The sequence below is a fragment of the Harpia harpyja genome, chromosome 14 (assembly GCF_026419915.1).
Source record: "Harpia harpyja isolate bHarHar1 chromosome 14, bHarHar1 primary haplotype, whole genome shotgun sequence".
NCBI lineage: Eukaryota > Metazoa > Chordata > Aves > Accipitriformes > Accipitridae > Harpia > Harpia harpyja.
In genome coordinates, this window is record NC_068953.1 from 22,973,953 (window position 1) to 22,993,610 (window position 19,658).

General features: G+C 45.7%; 1 protein-coding gene across 8 annotated transcripts in view; it reads left to right on the forward strand.

Annotated features, from left to right (window-relative positions):
* The first annotated feature begins 9,339 nt into the window (after positions 1-9,339).
* Positions 9,340-19,658, forward strand: part of AKAP13 (A-kinase anchoring protein 13) — a 229,029-nt gene continuing 218,710 nt past the window's right edge. For 5 of the 8 annotated variants that reach the window (XM_052807307.1, XM_052807309.1, XM_052807310.1 and 2 more), the window contains exon 1: positions 9,340-9,479. The gene's annotated coding sequence lies outside the window, so the exon portion shown is untranslated. The remainder of the gene's footprint in view (positions 9,480-19,658) is intronic. The other 3 variants (XM_052807314.1, XM_052807312.1, XM_052807315.1) reach the window with 1 other exon arrangement.

Consider the following 19,658-nt stretch of genomic DNA (forward strand, 5'->3'; position numbering starts at 1 on the left):
GTGAGATACTTAAAGTTCAACTGATAAAACACTAAAAATGGACTCCAGGGAACTAACTGAACTAACAGAAGCAGCGTGAGTGTGCGGGGAAGCCTGATACATGATCTAATAGAAGTTAACTTCTGTGATCCTACAAAGCCATAGTAACGAGACACATCATGTGTATCCTCCCTGCCAAACACAACCAGCTCCCTTCTTCATTCAGTCTTTCACCACACACTCCAGTGTGCCGTATTACACAAGCCATACATACAGTAAAACACTGAAAACAACCAACACCCTTTATAGATGAGGGAAGGTGATTAGTCTACATCTTCATTCTCACTTTTATAATAATCATCACAGTGCTTTGTTCCAACGTAGAGCAAAGCAATATTGCACAAACTTCTAAACCCTCTGTAGTCCGTTAAGTTTCTGGAACTGTCTCTTGTCCTCTCTTTTAGACTTACGATAAATTATATCAGGGTGGGTAGTTAGGTGTTTGCTGTTTGTAGGAAAACCTCTCAGAGGCTTGTAGGGCATTGAATTTCCGGGTTCTTGATGCCTGTGCTAGAAGAGACGGGTGTTGAAAGCAGCGTGCTCATGTCTGAGGAGCAGGGGGCACCATGGGTTATTCTCCAGATACCCCATTGGTGCAGACTGAGGGTGATAGCTGAGAGGATGCTATAGCTGTAGCTGAGAAGAGGATACTTCCATGATTCATCTGAATGTAATGAGAGATGGGAAAAATTGCTGCCATGTAGAGATTGTAGATATCAGCTGAGGTCCAGATATTTAGAAGGGATTGCTCTTCTATCATTAGCAGTCACACCTTGCACAATTAAATTCTGTGTGAGAATAAACAGCTCAGTATCTAAACAATCATTTGCAGAAGTAATTATCAGATGGCGTAAAGAGTCACAGTAAATGAGCAGGCAAATTCTGCCCATGAATTCTTAGTTATAAAATTGTTTTTAAAGTACAGAATATTTCAGAATAGCCTTACATATGCACAGCAAGATGTCTTCATGCACAGATGTAAACTCCTGACCCCTTTGCCCAGGGTGTTCAGCACCAGCTGCAATGTCTGCTTTATTCTTCTGGTTGCCACAACTGCTGAGAGAATAACTCAGTTCCTCTTTTCATTTTAAAGATGCTCGAAAAAGGAACTGAATGTGATTACATGAGTAACCTGATGTGGCCATACATTGGCACAGAGAGATGAGCCTCCTGGTTTCACTTTCAGAATCAGATACCTAGTGTGGCAGGAGTGTCTGTGGTTTTAATAATTACACAAACGTAAAGGAATTACAAATAGTTTTACTGATATTTGGATTAGTGTGTAAATCGGACTAATGACAGAGGGAGAGACCTGTTTGTCTACGTACATGCAGGCTTTCAACAGCTCTTCATGAGCCAATCAAATAAACTGTTCCCAATTTGTAAAAAGTGTAATTTCACTATCTTCAGTGAGAAACAGCGATGTTAACACCATCCCAAGATGCCTAATGCTTTGCAGGACAAAGTCTGCTATGGGGACCTTTATTCCCATCTTGGTGGTATAAATGGGTGACGGTTTCAGGGATGTTAACTTGATTCTCTCCCTGTGTAACACTAAACCCTCGCATGTGGTTTGGAGTTGAATATACACATGCGCCAACGCTCTTGGCTTGTGACAAACATGAGAAAATGGATGCCAACATTTGGAAACATACTACAAAGGAGAGAGAGAGAATCAAAATCAAAGCAAATAATTTTGAAGGGCATAGTTACGGAAAAGAAACACCACCAAATCCTATGTCTATCCATGTAGCATCAAGGGGTTTTTTTGTATTTGAGACATTTATTACGTGAGGCATTTCATCTCCTGTTCTGTCAAGTGATCTTGCTTGATAAGGTGCCTCTCAACTTTCCGATCTGTTACTGTAAGCACACAAGTTACTTTCTGCTCCTGGCTAACCCAGGCAGACAGTGGGAGGAGGGGGAAGTTAATAAAAAGGGAAATACAGCTTTTGCTTAGGTTCTCAGATGACATGGCTAATTAATCAGTCACAAACAAACTCTCCAGGCTGGCAGGTTACCCAAGACAGCTGCTGCCATGGCCCCTGCCCGCCCTGCTACCCAGGGCAGGTACTCAATAATATACTGTATCAGCTTCACTAAGACCAAGCTCAAATATGCCTAAGGATGGTATAACTGCTCTGTGTTGGCAAAAAATAAAAAAAAAAGTTATGAAGACAAAGAGCTCATTAGTTGAAGTCATCTGCTGACTGTAATGACATCCTGGACACCTGTCAATACAGAGCTGCAGGGACAGAGAAGGCTGTTTGATCCTAATCTCTTTCTTGCCAGTCTGGATCAGTTCTGTCTCTGTTTGATCTATTGGAGGTTTAAATGGCCAGCACGGTGGCCCACTCTGCAGCCTGCAAGGCTGCAGATAAGTCTGCAGAAATACCCAGCTGACCTTGGAATGAGCTTTGCTTGGATTTGCTTACAGGTGGTGATCAAAAATACCGTATGACGGCTGCTTAATGTGAAATAGATCCCTTCCACACAAAAGCACGTTAGTGTGTGTTGCAAAACACAACTTGCCCAGCCTGAGATGCCAGAGATGCCGTATCCCATTCTTGACACAGCCGATGTAACGGGCTTCTTAGCCCAAGCTGCTAAGAAATGATTGGGAAGCGGTCTAGCGTTACAGGAGTGAGGGGAGACCCTGACAAGCCAGAATGCCAGCCCTGCAATGTGTCCACCTCACAGCATGTCCCACATGCCTGCTGCTGCAAATAGCCAGCCAAGCCCAGGCTGTCCCCAGCAGCCAGACCTATTGCAACTGAAGGCAGAGAGGAGAAGGGAGAAATGATGCTGCTATGGTGGCTCTCCTGGTCTGGGGAATGCGGAGAGAAGAGCGTCCGTGAGCCTGACTTCTCCTCGAGAACCTCCTTTGGCAGTAGGGACAACTGCCCTACCAAAGTCATGGGCTATCCATATATATTCAGAATTAACTCCTCAGAGGAAGGGCAGAGGGAAGCAGTGTGATGATAAAAGTTGACGACCAGTGGCACCTCATGTGTCACAACATTATGCTTGCCATGCTGAACCATACTTCATAGCTGCATGCATGCACAGCACCCAGTGAATGCCCAAGGCCCCGTTGCGCCTCTTGGCATTAGGATTTGTGGCAATGTATCTTTGATTTCCTAGGACCCACATGGCATGGGTTTACATTGCATGGTGAAGCAGCTTTCTTTTCCCCTCTTGAGAACTGAAGTTATTTTAACCCACTGCCACAAGAGATCTGCACTTGTTAACAGGCCAGCTGTTTGTGCTGCTGAACAGAGATGTTCAATGGCCTTTTGTACTTTCCTGTGATTTGGAAGCGTGTTAAGCTGAGGAAAAGCATGGTGCATTTTTGCTGACCCCTGTGCACATCAGCAATTCTGGTGCAGAAGTACTAGGACCATCTGGTAGGTGTATGTCATCTTGCAGAGCTGGGCTGACTGGCAATGGGTACAGAACTTGCGTGCAAGAAAATGGGGCTTCATGACACAAGGAGAGGAACTTGCTGGCTTTCTAGCACTGGAAATCTCAATAAAAGGAGTCTACTTTGTTCTCAAGAAGTGAAGCCAACTACCACAGTCTGCTACAGGTACATGTTGTAACACACAGGTATTGGCAAAACAGCTGGTGGGTGGCTGATGATGGAAATTCAGAGCAGTTTTTAAAGCACTTTGTGTTCAGCCCATAGGTTTTGTGAATATGCCTGAAGTTGACGGTCCAAGATGTGAGTTCCCAGGCTACATTTGGATCTCTGTGAAACACACATGCTCTCTGTTTGCCTTCCTGAGGAAGGCATCTCTTCTGTTATTGCTTTTTCATTTGGCAGGTTCACGAACACCAATAGGAAAAGTTTGGGCAGGTATTTAATGCAACGATATGAACGGGAGATGGTGTTTACAAATTTGGATAAGCTGGAAATATTGGCCATCACCTATGGGCTATTAGTTGCCAACACCTGGAGGACTCTCCTCTCTCACATTCTGTAGCTTGGGAGGTCTCATCCAGTCCAGATACAACTACAGAGAAAACCTGAATAGCGGAAGTCAGAGGTGGAGCACTCATGTCCTAGACAGAGGAAAAGATACCGTTGCACATCCACACAACAGATAAAATTTTGGCCTGTTTCACCCTTCATAATACTTGCAAGATTCAAGCAAATATTTCCGAGTGACCTAGATGTTGACAGTTTCTCTTACTGCCTCCCACAAAAAGCAAATCCACCCATCAGCTCTGGCATTGGTTCAAGAGAAGCCAGGGATGCCATATGCGTTCACATCCTGGCCACACGTGGTGATGGCAATAAATAATTGGTTGCAAATGCATGTGTTGCTTTCTTGATTAGTTGCTTTACTGTGGGATCTGCTGTATTGGTTAATTTTAATCTACTTTGTATGTTATTTAGATCTGAAATTGAGTAGAGTGCAGGGGTTGAGGAAACTGCTCTAATTTTTAGGGAGTATACTGCATTTGATTAATTTTATAGCCTGCATTGACTAAAAGCTTTTACCCTGGTCTGCTATCAATTTAACTCCCTGTGTTTGTCATTTTTTACTCCTGGGGTCCCACATAATTCAGTTTCATACATTGTTTTGATGGATGTTTTCTGATACTTCAATAAAGCCTTTTGGCATAGATTTGCCTATCCCTTGCTTTGCACGTAACTGGACAGCAGACCTTGCTAAGGACAGAAATAGAATAGTATTAAATTAAAAGGCATATTGAAAAGAACAGGATGGCCAGAGCAGACGCCTGTTAACAGTGTCCTTTGACAAAGCATGAAGCATAAAGCTGAAGTGTGAGAGAAACCCCCCCAGGAGGCTTAACGATAACAGTGTTTGCAGCTGCAAGTCTCCTTTCATCCCTGCCTTTCTGCTCTACCTAGCACGTACGCTGCAGGGCTGAACGGAGGGCAAGCCTGCAGGTACGGCTCTAGTCTCTCTGCTGGGACGAGCAAACACTGTCAGATCTCCAAAGGTCTGGCGGAGGCAGTAAGAGGCTGTGCGAGTTACTATTGTTATAGTTACTATTATTTCTGAGCCCGGGCAGGAGGAGGGCAAAGGCAAAAAACCACCACCTTCTTTGCAAGACACCTGCACACGCCTTATCCCTGCGGGATGGGAAAGCCGATTGCGGAGCTCTTGTTCTTTGGTTGCTTTTATTTCTTGTTTCTGTGTTAACTGCTTGGAAGTTGCAGATACAGACCTAGGGAGGCAGCAGGTGCAGGCACAACATGGAGCTCACCAGATGATTTCTTTGGTCTTGAGAATATTTAAAGCAAATATGATATGAAATAAGATTATTTGTGCCTGTCACGAATGCATGTGGGTGTGGTTCTGCTGGGGCTGTCAGCAGAGATGTTCCTTTACCTGTTTCCAGGTCCTTTAAACATTAGTAACTGGAAATTTTTGACCAGAAGAAAAAGGCAGTATTTATATCAGGGTTTCCAACAACATATGTAAGGGGGAGTTCTGAGAGCTTGGTGTTAGCACAGCTTATCAGCACACGGAGGGGCCCCATGAGCTGCAGAGGGGGACCTGCTAGATGTGCCCCACCAATTGAGCAACTAACTAAAATGACATCTGCACAAGCAACTGATAAGCACTGCCTCCCAGAATTGAGAAATAATCAGAAAGAGCAGTGATGATCAGCCGAGGTACACGGTGGGTGACAGCTAGGTGCAAGACTGCACCCCTTCTCCTCCCACCAAAGCCCCACAGACTTCCCACAGAGGGACAGGAAGAACCCAGGGAACTTTCTTTGATTTCATTAATTTAATATTCCAGGTCGTAACTGTTTGTGTTTTGGTTTGGGTGGGTTTTATTGCAGTTCACCCATTCCAGGCTATCTCCTGTCCTAAGGGCGAACTCCAATGTCTGATGATTGTGACACACTAAGAACTTCTACATGTTAACCGAGATATATCATTCACAGGAACGGGGAAACTTCTGAAGGCTGCTCTCAGCCACAGTCCATAATTTTGCAGCAAAGATTGTACTGCTCACAGGACTCTAGAGATGATATTGGTGAAGTTTGAAGAAGGAAGAAGATACTAAAATCTCTTCAGGTGTAGCTGCTGTTATCTCAACTACCTGGCACTGTCTTCAAACAAACAGGAACACAAAGAAAATGCCGTGCGCTGTTGTCAGCCACATTAATGCTCAGTGTCGGAGTTTTGTAGCTGCTTAAACATGATGAAAACAAATCTTTAATAGTTGCTGCTTCCATCATTACATTGCACTCTGTTTTCTATTCAGTTGCAAGGACAGCTAATTTCCAGCAAATGGGAACAATGCGCTCATATTGCTAATTCATGCCACTACACACAAATGTTCAGATTATGTTGTGCAGATCCAAATTCCAGTCTGATTCATGAGCGCAACTCGCACTTAAATCCGGTTCCCCAGCAAGAAGTAGGGAGCCCTGCAGCAAAGCTTGTGACAAATTAGAACCTGAAAGAGGCAAGTAAAGAACATCTGATCTATTTTTTTTTTTTTTTGTAGTGTTTGAAAAGCAGACCTGGACGTATGGCAAATGGTGAAACCCAGGGGAACCAGTGTCAGAGACGATTTGAAGGCAAATGATTTGTCAGGAGGCTGGCATCCACAAAGCTGCTGCACAAATTTCGCTTCATCTACTGCCTCTGTTTTTGTTTGTGGTTATATGTGGATGCAGATGGGATATTTTGAGATAAAGAATTTGGGGGTGGATAACAATTTAAAGGCAAAACTAGAGCACAGACTATGTCTTGGGGAAGGGAGAGGTAAAAAGATGTATTAAGTGCTGCTGAGAGCAGGGGCTGGGCATCTGAAGTGGCTCATACAGCCTTTTCGTGGCAGATGCTCACCGGTCTCTGGTCCTAGGGCACCACGAGCTCTCCCACAGGCAAGGGGGTCCTGGGCTCAGATCCAAACTGAGCGTCTGTCCGACCCCCTGGTAGTCTGGGGAGATGTCTATCCATCTCACAGCCCTGCCTACCTTTGCTAATTCCCCTCCTAAGTCACCACCATCGCCTGGCACTCTGGGGATATGCAGGCAGCTGGAGAAGCTCACTCTGGCAAGGAATATTACTGATAGGAAAAATTACACCTTCTCTGCCTGTGTTTTGATTCACCCTCCTTGACTGAAAGGGCCAGAACACCTGTGATGAATGGGGCTTATCAGTTGATCCTCCTGCTTTGGTGCTAAGCTGCTGCGTCATCTTTCCTCAATATTTTCCATGCTAATTTCCTTGCCTCCTGATTTAGAATATTATGACTATGGTAAACGCTCCTGGACAGCCTTGCTGGCAGATTACCTTTGCACGCTTGCTCTGAGAAGACTCCCCCAAAGCATTTCGAAACTATTTGCAAGAGCAGCACGTGTGAGCCCATATGCATGGGCAAGTACGCAGCCGGTACAGACTCAGGTTGAGCCCTCTCTTTGGGGCTTCTGATTCCCACAACGCGTCTGGGGGGCCTCTACAGCAAGGCCAGGGCTGTGTCAGCTCCAGGTGAGGCAGCAGAAGACAGAGGTTGACTTGCCAGGCTGGGGTTGACAAGCAGAGGTGTAATGTTCCCTTGATGGATAACCAAGAGAGTAGAGCTAAAGACCTCGGTGTGTGTGTTACGGAAAATTTTAGGCATCTGTTACCATGCTACCTAGCTCACGATTGCCTCAGATGTGATGAGGTAGGTTGGGCTGGGCTGGATTAGTCATTGTTTGGTTGGAGACTTGTAGGTGACAGAGTTTCTGCAAGAGGTGACTTTTCACTAGATGGTGCTCTTTCCTGAGCCATCACTGTGCCTGACCCCTCTTCTCAAATCTGGGAACTTCCAAGTGGTCTGCCTTACATGCCCTTCTTATAGTGGTGGGAGGAAGGCAAATGAAAATGTATTTCCAGTGTCTCTACTCTCATGTGCCTTACCCTATCGGAGCCACACAAGAAAAACTATTGCTTCGCATCCTGGTTGAAAAGGCTGTATGATGCTGGTACGTTCCAGCCTCCAAAATGACCACATTGCACAAGTGTTGAAACCACTTTTATTATTTCAGTTGATTTAAACTGAATCAACAGTGCATATGTTGGAAGACAACGCCAAGTTCACACACACGGATTTCAGCAGAAAATCTGCACTGTACACAGTATTGTTATTTCTTTTCTACCTAGAAAGAACATGATGTACGGGAATTACCTGCAGCCTTTGCCCGGTGCTCTGGCCAGCAGCAAGGTCTCCTTGGAAGGTACTGTAAAGTGTTTTTGGGGTCAGTTGTCGTGAGGTGAGGCTGCCCAGCTCTTGTGAGGCAGGACACACATGTTAATCTCAGTGTTGTTACTTTCTTGGCCGCCGCCAGGGCTAGCGGGATATATGTGTGTGCAGTAGGTTAAGCCGAGCGGAAACGTTGGGCCACCGCATGTACACATTTCCAAAGAGCTTCCAACAAAAATGGTGACTGAAGGCAAGTCACCACCACGAAAGATCATGCATCTTCGTTCCCAGGGGCCTCCTCAAGCCCAGCCACACACGGACCACAGGCCACATGAACTCGTTTGCTAATGGTGGGTTGCTATTTTCACCATTTTTCTGGGGCATGGTGTGGGAATGGCATGGGAGATGTTCCTTGCTCAAACGCACACACCTTCCATAACCGTAGAAGAACCGGGGAAAGATGGTGAGGAGCAGGAGAAGGCCGTGGGCTGGCTTGGTGGGGCTCAAGCTGAGCTGCTAAACTGTGATAGGTACAGATGTGCAGCAGATCACGTTCAGGGCTGGACGGTTTGCGCTCTCAGCACTAGAAGAGGCTTTATAACTGCTGGAGGCAGGAACGCTAGAAAGGCAACCCCAAGCAAACAGGCCCTCAAAGCTGAAGTTTAGCGCGTGGGAAGGAAACGTCCCCCTCAAACAAAAATAAACCCGCAGCACAAAAAGTCGCCTGTGTCCTTTCACCCCAGCAGCCCAACTTTAAGCTCAAGCAGGCGCATCTGCCCCAGCAGCTGAGCCAAGCGGCGAGGGGCAAACGGGATGGAGCGGCGGCCAGGTGACAGGCCGGCAGGTGAGGAGCCCGCACTCGCCCGGACCGGGGCTCCCGGCCTTCTCCCGGCCGGCCCGCGCCCTCGCCGGGACTCGGGGGAAGCGCAGCGGAACCCCGTCGCCGACCGCGCTCTCGGCGGTGCCACCCTCCGCCCTGCGACTCCCCCTCCCCGGGGGCGGCCCCGCTCCGCGCGGCTCGGCGGCGGCGGCGGCGCATGCGGGCTGGCGGCGCGGCGCGGGGGCGGGCACGGCGGCGGCAGCGCTGCTCAGGTTGCGAGCCCGCAGCCCCCGGCCCTCCTTCCTGCCCGCCTCCCCGGGCGGAGAGCACCCGGCCCGGCCGCCTCTTTCCCCCCCTCCCCGTCCCCTTCCCTCTCCCTTCCCTTCCCTCCCGGCCCCGCTGCCAGGGGCGAAGCCGCCCGCCGGGCCCCCGCGGTGAGTCTGCCCCGCCGGAGTTGGGCGAAGGGGCGGGGGGAAAGTTTGGGGAGGCCCCTGGAGGGGGCGGAGGGGGGGGGTCGTTCCCTCGGGGGGGGGGGGGCTGCGGGCGCCCCCCGCCCCTTATCCGCGTCCTCGCACGCTTCCCCCGCCCTTCCTCCTCCTCTTCCTCGGGGTTTTTTTTCTCCGCGCAACTTCGTGGGGAGCCGCTCCGGGCGGCCCCTCTCCTTCGCGGGTCTTTATCCCCTTTCATTTTGTGATTATTATTTGGTTTTTTTCGTTGATTTTACGTGTTTTCTCGCGCGGCTGCTCCCCGCCGCTATTGTCTGCGGGGCCGGGGCCGGGGCCGGGGCCGTGGCCGGGCGCGGTCCCCCCGCTGCTGGCGCGGGGGTGGTGGCCCCGCTCCCCGGGGGGGTGGCGGGCGCGGAGCGTGCCCCGAGTGTGTGCCCGGGCACACGCCCACCCCCCGGCACAGACACCCCCCGCCCAGCCCGGGCCCCAGCCTCCCTCCGCTTCCGCGCTATTGCAGTTATTGATGTCCTGATCTGAAAAAAAAAAACAAACCCCAACACAACCACCCCAAACCTCCAGCCTCGCTGACGCAACTTTGTATCTCGGTTTATTGCAAAGAAAGTAATCTGGGCTTTATATCGGAGTCTCCGAAGCAACAGGCCGGTGTTGGGTTTTCTCACCTTTGGGACCGAGTGGGTCTTTGAAGTTACTCAGAGGGTCGTTGCCGTGGGGCCGGTTTTATGCATTCACTCTGTTGCTTGAAAATTTTTTTTTTTTTTTTTTTTTCCTTCTCGAGCGGAGACACTCTTCTTTTGAAGCAAATACAGGAGTTTCTTCTGGACGAGGATTGTGAAAGGGTAGTTGTTTCTTAACCTGTAAATTGTCAGGGTTTATTAATCCACCTTCTGTGACTGTGTTATCCCTGCAAGTCATGTAAAGGAGTTGGGATTAGTAGAGATCAATTTTGCTGACCTCTGGAATTGGTTCTGCTCCAGTGTCCCGTATGGGGCTTCATATTAGCTGGAGCTCAGAAGTGAGAAAAAGTGATTTTCAAAACTTTGTGTTTGTTTTTGTTTTTTTTTCTTTTTTTTTTTAAGTGTACTGTACCGATTCTGTTGTGTATGACCAGATACAGACTCGATAAATGGATTAGAAATGCTGTACTTCTGTGGGACAGTTGGTTGCTGTGGTGTTCTCTGTAATCTTGGCCAGCCGTAAAACTTTAGGTACTCACGGAGATATGCGATGCAGTAGAAATATGTAAAGCACGTAGCTTCAGAGCTGAGTTTAGACAGTTGGTCTGAGATCCATGAATGTCTTGTGTGCTGGGAGTTTTGGCTAATGTAATCTAATCAGTTTTAAAGGGCCAAGCTACATTATTTCCGTTTGTGGTAACTCTCTCTTCAGCTTAAAATCAGTCCCTTGCCAGGTGTGTGTTTCATGTTTTGCACGCCCTTGCCGTGCTATTGTGGAATTGCAAAGGTGAACCAAGTTCCACATAGTTCCTTAAACGTAAGGTACTAATGATTCATTTATTACTGTGTTAGAGGAGGTGTATTTTTATACATAGATACTTTAGTAGTGGGAGTAGATTGATGTTAACCTCATAACATCCGTGCCTGTGAATAGAAGCTGCTGTCTGTACTAGAGGAGCGTTTGCTCAGAAGGCGCTTGCTGTGCTTTGGGCCGCTCTGGTCCAGGCTGTCACCTTCCATGGTGACAATATCGTGCTTGGGCAGTTGGGGTTGTGTGGGGTTTTTTTGTTGTTTGTTTGGTTGGTTTTTTGGTTTTGGTGTTTTTGTTTTTTTTTTTTTACAAGCCTGATAGCAGGGTAAGGGTGCGTTAGGCAAGGTGAGGATCATCTGGGCATGTGTTGTCCCTTGGCATGAGTTCAAGCATGTACGGATCTTACGTGTTCATGGGTAGAGCCTAATACGTCTCCTGTCTGTCCTTCCAGCGCTGCCCGGTGCTGGGCAGACAGGCTAGCCTGGGGCTGTTGCTAGAAGGGCATGGATGTTGAGTTCTGCAAGGCAGACAGGTTTTGTAGGTAGCCTGAATGACGAGTCTCCTGCAGGTAGCGTGGATGTGCTGTGTTGCGTGACGGCGTTCCAGCCTGCATCTCCTGCCCAGCTCCAGCGGTCAAGGGATGGCTGGCATAGCCTGAGAGGTGAGGACATGGCGTGTTCGAAGTAGCAGAGTCCGTCCGGGGACTGCAGCCAGAGAGAAAGGCAGGAGCTTGATGTTCTTGATTTACAGCTTCACAACATCAAAGGAGGAAAATGCAGTTAAGAAGTCAAAGCTTCTCATAGAAACAGAGCTCTGCCAGGTACTGTCCGATGGGGGATGTTTTTAAACACAGCCTATATAGGGAAGCTTTGAGACTCAGGCTTATGAAGAACTCGCTACTAATCTCTCAGCAGGATATACTCCCGAGTAAGCTATGTTCTGGTCTAGGGTACACTCCTGTGCTAAGAGGAGGATTAAGTACCATTAAAAGAATTTGGTTATTCTTTCCAAAGTATGAATTAAGGCAGTGGTCAATAAATTATACTAGAGGAAAAAAACATTGGTAGGTTTATTGGTGGTATGCACACACTCCTGTGTTATAAAGGTAGCGGGTGCTTTCATGTAATTTTCTGCTGGCATAATAAGTTTTAATAGATAGCTGCCTAACAAAAAAATCATTAGTAGATGTTGTCATGCCTGCTGTACCTATTTCTTTTCCACTTTGTTTCCAGGATGCCAACATATTGGTTTTCTCTGCCTGGTATTTGGTGGTGATCCATGTGCCTATAAAACAGTCCTTGAAGCAGCTTGGAAGCTTTTCTACTTATTACTGTAGCTGGTTATCTCTGCAATCTACTTGAGTGCTATTAAATGTTATTTCTATAGGGGTTTCCCACATGGGCGATAAATAACCTGAAGTAAACTAAACCACATAGCTGATTAGTATGGAGGAACTATTTGGTTTTGGTTTTGCTCTACCGGTGGAAGGCAGTGCTAAGAAGTTAAAAACTTGAGCGAAAGGCTAGATAGTCCAGGAGGCCAGAAAGGCACAATATGCCCTCCCTCAGTGATCGTGGCCCCGTGTTTTTCCAGCCTCCTGGACAGGGAGTTGGCAGTTGGTGTGGTTTCCAGCCGGAGGATAATGTAAGCAGCATCCCATTTGCAGGCACACAAAAGGCTGGATGTGGAAAGCTGGGGTGGGAAGCACCTTGCAGCCTGCAGCTTGTGATTACTGGGTGCTGCTTGGTGCCAAGTGCTCATGTGTTTGCTTGCTTGCATTGATCAGCTGTAGGATAGATAAAGGTAATGAGTGACTTTCTGAAGCAGCTGATAGCTTTGGGTGTAGATACAGTTCTGCTTTGCTGCTATAGGGTTTGCCAGGGGGGATATAATCCAGCTGGGAGCCTGGTTCAGGGCTGGCGTGTACCACCTGGACAGTCATTTCCAGGAAGCGCTGCACTTTTTCTAATTCAAAACTTGTTGTTAGGGTGTTAGGTGCAATGAGATTTTTAGGAATACCTTAGTCATGCTTCGCTTTTTTTCTCCTCTAAACCAGCTGTCAACAGTCTTGCTGTGGGGAGGGAATGGGCCACTCCTTGTACTTACTGAACAGTCAAACACTTCAGTCCTGGTGTTGCAGCCTGGCATTGCATTTCTTAGTTACTTTTGGAAACAAAGCTGTGGATGTGGCATAATGTTGTCTTTTTATTTATTTATTTATTTAAACCTGCCTTTCTGCCTTGCAAATGACCTTTATGTGGATCTAGAAGGCAAAGCACATCACTGGGAGTTAGCTGGTTAGTTACTTTGGTTAGTGATAAGAAAACATGATGGCAGTGCTCCAGGGAAAGCAGCTATGCTGGGAACTTGTTGCTGCAGTCAAGCTATACAGATCTTTTTCAAAAAGATATATCTCTATATATTTATGGCCCTTTGTCACGGAAACAGGGCGACTCCTCTGTTGTGGCGTCGCATTGTATTTGTCACGTAGACATTAAATCCTGTAAACAGTTTAATGCCCTTCCAGAGACTGCTGGTGGAAGCATGCAATAGGTAAAACTTTTTCAGTGTTATCCGAAACTCAGAACTGTAATTTTGTGATCTCTTGTGTGTGTTGGTGTAGGCGTAAGCAGCCTCTTCCAGTTCCCCAGTCGGACCATGCTGGGATTTGTGGGTCTGTTCAGCGAGTCAGACTGGGAAATGGATTCCAGTTAAGAATACGTTTGGTTTTTTTGTTTGTTTGTTTTGTTTTTTTTCCTGTACATTTCATACCTTGGATCAGTTCAGCAAAAAAGTTCATTCTTCACCTGCATCAGTTCCCTGACTCATGTCCCTTTGCGGTCTCACGAGCAGCTGCTGTGGCAAAGGCTCCGGTGCTTCCACCAGGAGAAATGCTCCTGGAACTACACCCTTGGAAGTGCTTTTCCGATTGCAAAGACGACATTTGACTGTGGTGCCCATCCCTGTTTTATAGCATGTGAAGACGACAAGGGAGATAGATGTGTTTCTAAGATAAGCCAGTGAGTTAGAAGTCAAAGTGTTTCCTTTTTAAGTTCCCTAAGACTGCAATTATTTCTTCTGGAGTGAAGATATATCTTCTCTGCAAAAATAAGCACTGCCATTTTTATAATTTTTTTTAATTTTCTTTATAACCATTTTAGGTACGCTTCTCAGTTGTTGAGGAACAGGGTAAGAAAGTACAGTAATCACAAATATTTTTAAGTAGTCGACAGTCCTTAAAAAGTATGCAGTATGATATCTTGCAAAAATGGATCGCATGTTGTGACATGGTCAGGCAGTCTAACAAGACTGTTTTATATATATTTAAAAAAACCCCTGAAAATCAGATGCTGAAGAGTTTATTGGGTGACTTTTATTATGAGTGAGAAAAAGCTAAATTCCTTGCTGGTGTAGCGATGTAGTTCTCACAGTCCAAATGCTGATTTGTAACAAAGGTGCATTGGGAACTTCTCAGATATTGTGAATTGGATTGGAGTGGGCATAAGGAGAAAATACCCCTAAAACTACTGTCAGCACCTCCTACAGCACTTGTGTTGAGGGCTTGAAATATGGTATATTCCATGTTTTGTGTGCGAGGTTGGGTTTGGTGCCTCTGGGCAGCCTCCTGCAGGGTTTCTTGCTGCTGTGAGGGCTGATTGCTGGTGGTGTGGACCTTATGGGCTTCCACGGTTCATAGAGTACCTTGATTTTTGGCCTTAGCTGCAGCATCCAGAATGGTGCTTTTTCACAGGTTGACTTGTAATTCTGTAGCAGGGGTTCATTTGACAAAGTTAATCCTTCTTGACCACTTGTGTTTTCTTTGAATCTCTTTCCCCTTCATAAGGACCAGGAATTCACTTTTACATTTCTTTAGAATGATCCAATCTCTTAATTCAAAAATTTTTTTTCAGTGATTCCATAAGTTGTTCATAATAAATTATTTTCCCATCTGGCTGCTCTCTTGTCTTTCCAAAACTGGTGATAATTTTTTAATCAGTAGATGTGGCAAGTGAACTGTCACAGTTTTCTTGTATGTTTGATCCTTGCATGAGGTCGCTGTTTGGTTTCCTTGGAAATTGTGGGATGGCGCCTGATCGCTTGTATCAGTGAGTTGGATTCTGCATAGTTGCACTTCTGAGATACTATTAAAGTGTATGAGCGCAGGTAGTTGCAACTGATCCATTGCATCTTAGTCTCAAGCACTTGTGAAATTTTATGATAGACTATGCAAAATGTTTAGCATTTGCCAGAGTAGCTTTTGACTGCTTCTGGTCTCTGTTGGTGTATTTTTTTTACTTCATTCAGGTGGCTAGTCTACCTTTCACAAAAATCATTACCCTTCGGTCTTTTTGCTGAACTGTTTTTAACTTAACATTACATTTGCAAAATACATGGTGAGAGATCTACCCAAATTGTTGTTTAATGTAAGATGTTATTTACAGTGTGACAGCACTGCTGAGATTAGCCTGATCCAGTGCAGAAGGAAGGATTTAAGGATTTTCTTCTGTAGCAGCTACTTCAGGTTTTATTTCCGAGTGGGAAGGAAAATAAGTGATGAATTACTTATTTAAATACGAGGCTGAATGTTGGTGAGACTTACTCTCCATGAGCATGATTTAAGGTGGTCATCTTAAAGCAGAAGGGTGTATGTCATTTGATGATGATGTTCAAAACTTTGTTGAGAAAAACTACGCGATGTGTCATGTTTGAATCCCCTGTGGTTTTTATCACCCATGACTAATGCAAATTGGAGCAGTAAGCTATGTTAAAACCTGTGACGTATTCTGTAGCTTCATCTAAATTGTATCTGATGTTTCTGGCAAAGTTACTTGGGAAAGTAAATCTCTTTCCCAATGTGTCTCTGCCCCCAGTGGTGTAACTGCTCAGTAAGTCTGAATGCTGCAGTTAATAAAACCATTACAAACAGGATTTTGGCATGGAGCAGCTGTTCTAAACCGGACTGTCTTCAGACTCAAACTACTGACTCACCCTTTCTTTTTCCATGGATTAACACACCTGGCATGTGTCACGCACGGATGCTGGCCCGCTCGTTGTGTTCTTGCAGGTATCCCTGTTTTCAGTGGAGGGAAGACCGAAGCGGGGGATGTGTGTGAATCTGCACAGCGACCTCCTGCAGAAGATAAAAACCTCCTAATGGAAGTTGATGCCGAGAATGGGTTTGTCCAAAGACTCCTTTCACCATGTCCCTGATCCTAGGCTGCGGGAGGGATGCTGCTCTGCTCCTGCTACGTTTTAGGGGAGCATGGAGCTGCTGCTTGTGTGAGGTCCTTCCCTTCGGTATGACCATACAAAAAGCTGTGCTGGGTCAGGCCATGGTCTATTCGGCCTCATTTCCTTCCCCACAACGTTGGTTGTGGGTCCTTGGGGACGTGCAAGAGCAAGGCAAATGGTCCACACTAGTGTCCGTGGGCATGGTGGGGTTCAATACCAGGATGTGTGGCACTTTCGGCTTCCCGGCACGTGCGGCACTCAATACCCGGCTGAATCTTGGAAGCTGCTGTCAATAGGAAGAGAGGGAAAATAGGGGATGCTGAGGCGTGAGATTGCTGAAGTGAATGAGAGTCTTGGTCGCTTTATACACTGGTTTCCCTGCTGAGTTTCCTCTGGGATGCTGAAGCCTTCGGTCCCATAATAGTGGTGGGACAATGAATGCTCGGATAGAGGAAGCAGGTGTTAAAGGAAGGGGGGAAGTGATTTAATTTTTGGGGGGGAAGGGGAGACAGGATGGCCGGATTTGACCCATATACAAAGCAAGTTCTTCTGGCACATGAGCTTGTGCATAGCACAGCACACTTGCTAATTGCCAAACCCACAAGTAAGATGGCAGCAAAACTGGGACTTGCCCTTTTTTTTTTTTGAGTTAATATCATGTAATGAGTCAGCTGAGGAGTGAGGCTTATGTGAGGTACCTCTGATGTTACATGATGAATTTTGTTGTTCTTTTGTTCCCTGCTACCGTAAACCTTTCACTGCGGTAACAAGGTTGTGGTACTGACGGCACTGGACATCTTAAAGTCTGCACTTCGTGCTTGGGGAGCACTGGTTTTTAATTGTTTTAAAACCAAACTGGAGATGAACAAGTTTACTTGTGACCTAGAGTAAAACAGTTTCTGTAGTCTGATCTGAAGGTCTGAGTTGGTGCAGAGGATGATTCTGGAAATTAAAGTAAAACACGCTAGTTCACGTGCTATGTAGCAGATGTGTTTGCATCCATAGCCAAAAGACTTCCCATCCTGGGAGTAATGACAGCACTTCATTTCAGTGAGGTTTCCAGCCTGTTCAGGAGCTTCTCTTGAACATGGGAGTCAGTTTTTCCATTGCTGCGTGGTTTGCAGCCTCTCCACCCATTTTTATGATGAGTGATCATCGTCTAAGAACACAGTGGAGCACAAGAGGTGGTGAGCAAACCTTTTGTTGCATTAAATGTAAATGTTTATAGTTTCTCTTCTCTTAGCAGCTGCAGAGAAGGTAGATTGTCTCAGCTGAGTAGAGAAGTAAAGACTAAACCCCTTTTACATGTACTGTCGTAAAAGGAAGTTTTGTGTAATGAACATTCATTTCACAAGGTCCAGGTGACTCTTTACACTTTTGTGTGATGCAAGGCGAAACGTTGCTGCAAATGTTTCTGTTAACTGCAGGTTTTTCTATATTAAGTAGTGTGGTTGCCAACAGGAAAATAAATATATGTTGTCTTCAGGTCTGTCGTGAGAGGATGCTGGGGGTTATATTGGTACCTGCCATGTGGCTGTGTTTGTGTACTGGTGGCTCCATGGAATTCTGCTGACTTGGGCACGGGAGTGTTAATCTGCTTGTGCAATGGGGGCTTGGGAGTCTCCAAAATCTGGAGCTACTTTTCCACTCTGGCCAGGGCTACTAATTTATTTTTGACTGAGTCTTTTGGTAGTGTAGCCTGAAGAAGGGTGCGTGTAGCATGGAGGCTGAGATTTGAGCACTTAACTAGGTTAAAAGTGCTTTTAACTAGGTTAAAAGTATGTTCTTGGGTGGGTTTCTTGCTTGTCTCCTTTGTAAGATGCTGGAGGGGAGTGGAGTGGTGGGAGCTGATTTCTTGGCAGCTGTTTCACAGTTAAAATGGCCTCGGTCCTTTTCATGAGCCATGTATTAAGCTAGAAAAAGAACCAGCTTATTGCTTGAAGAGCTTACAAGCTAAAACTGTGGATAATAAATATGCTTGCATGGATGTTAAGAGGATTAATTGTTTGTGAAGTGCATTGAAAGTGGGAAAATTAAAGAAGTACTTAAGTGGTAACTGGCTGCATGTCATGTATGTCTCATTAATTTGTTTCTCCCTCCTTCCAGTCAGATTACAAGCAGCTTTTATTGATCTGTAAACAGTCACCTGAGTCCCATGTTTTCCTGTATTTTGGGAATTTAAATTTACTTATGGGCAGTACCTTTAAGGTGGTAAAATGTTGTCTCTTCAGATGTCATATCTGAAGAAGAGGTACCCTGCTAAATATGATGTGCTTCCTTCTGCAGCTGGAATTGGCTCTGTTTAAACTATGGGGTTTAGTGCTTAGACCTCCCTGGTTTTTCCTTTATCAGATTAGCCAGGATTTTGGCAGGACTTTGTGCTGCTTTTTTTTAGCCAATCGACTTGCATGTGAGTGTTCAGGAACTAACTTTCTTTATAATCTCAAAGTTCAGAAGTCATTGGGCTGTTTGAGACTAATAAGAGATCCTATCCCAGCAACAGCTTACAGTGGGCGTATAAAAGGAAAACATTTCAGTAAGTGGAGAGCAAGTTTTGAAATGAAAATTCAAAACTACTTAAGGAGGATGGAGGACTTGTAGCAAAGAAAGTGTTTGAAAATGTATACATGTTCCTGAAACTACAAAACATGAGTGTGCTTTTTTTAGCCTTTCTTTACTGGATTGCTTGCGTGACCCATCCCCTCTGCTATGTCAGTTAATACTATAAGATAGCAGATAAGTGGCAATCATATGGTTCCTGTACAATTGCATTATATAAGAAGATTGAGCATTTGAGATACCTTTTATCATTTTTAGATATCAAGTGAGTGTAAACTCAAAGTTTTTTAATGCTCTGCTTAGAAGAGTCTTCATTTTTTTTCCCCTCTCCAGCATCTAATTTGTAAAATCTTTGCCAATTTTTCCTAAAAACCTAGTCTGGTCAGTGCTTCTGATATTAATTACAAAAGAATAATACAGTTTGCATAAATACCTGTGTGTATTTATGCCTTGGGCTTGTGATGTTTCAGTGCCAAGAGAAACTTCAGCCATTTTGGAGGAAGCATGCTTTAAGTCTTGTTAAATTTTGTCTTTGGGAATGCTACATCACTTTGTAGTTTGCATTGAAGGAGATAAATTGTTTTCTTTGTGGGGATTCTTTTGACTCTTGGATAAGCTGGATCTGAGCCACTGGATAACTTGAGGATGAAGAACAAGACTTGGTTTAGAGTTTCATGGAGGTCGGAATGAGGACCAGGGAGCTGTTGCAGCAGGGTTGTGTTAATGTGGCTGTGATGCTCAGCAGAGCGGCGTTTTGAACTCCTGCACAAGAGATGTAAAACTCTGTCTAGTTGGGACCATGTCGCTTCTGGCCAGTTGGCAAAAAAAAAAAAAAAAAAGAAATTCCCACGATGGAGAGGAGAGAAAGAG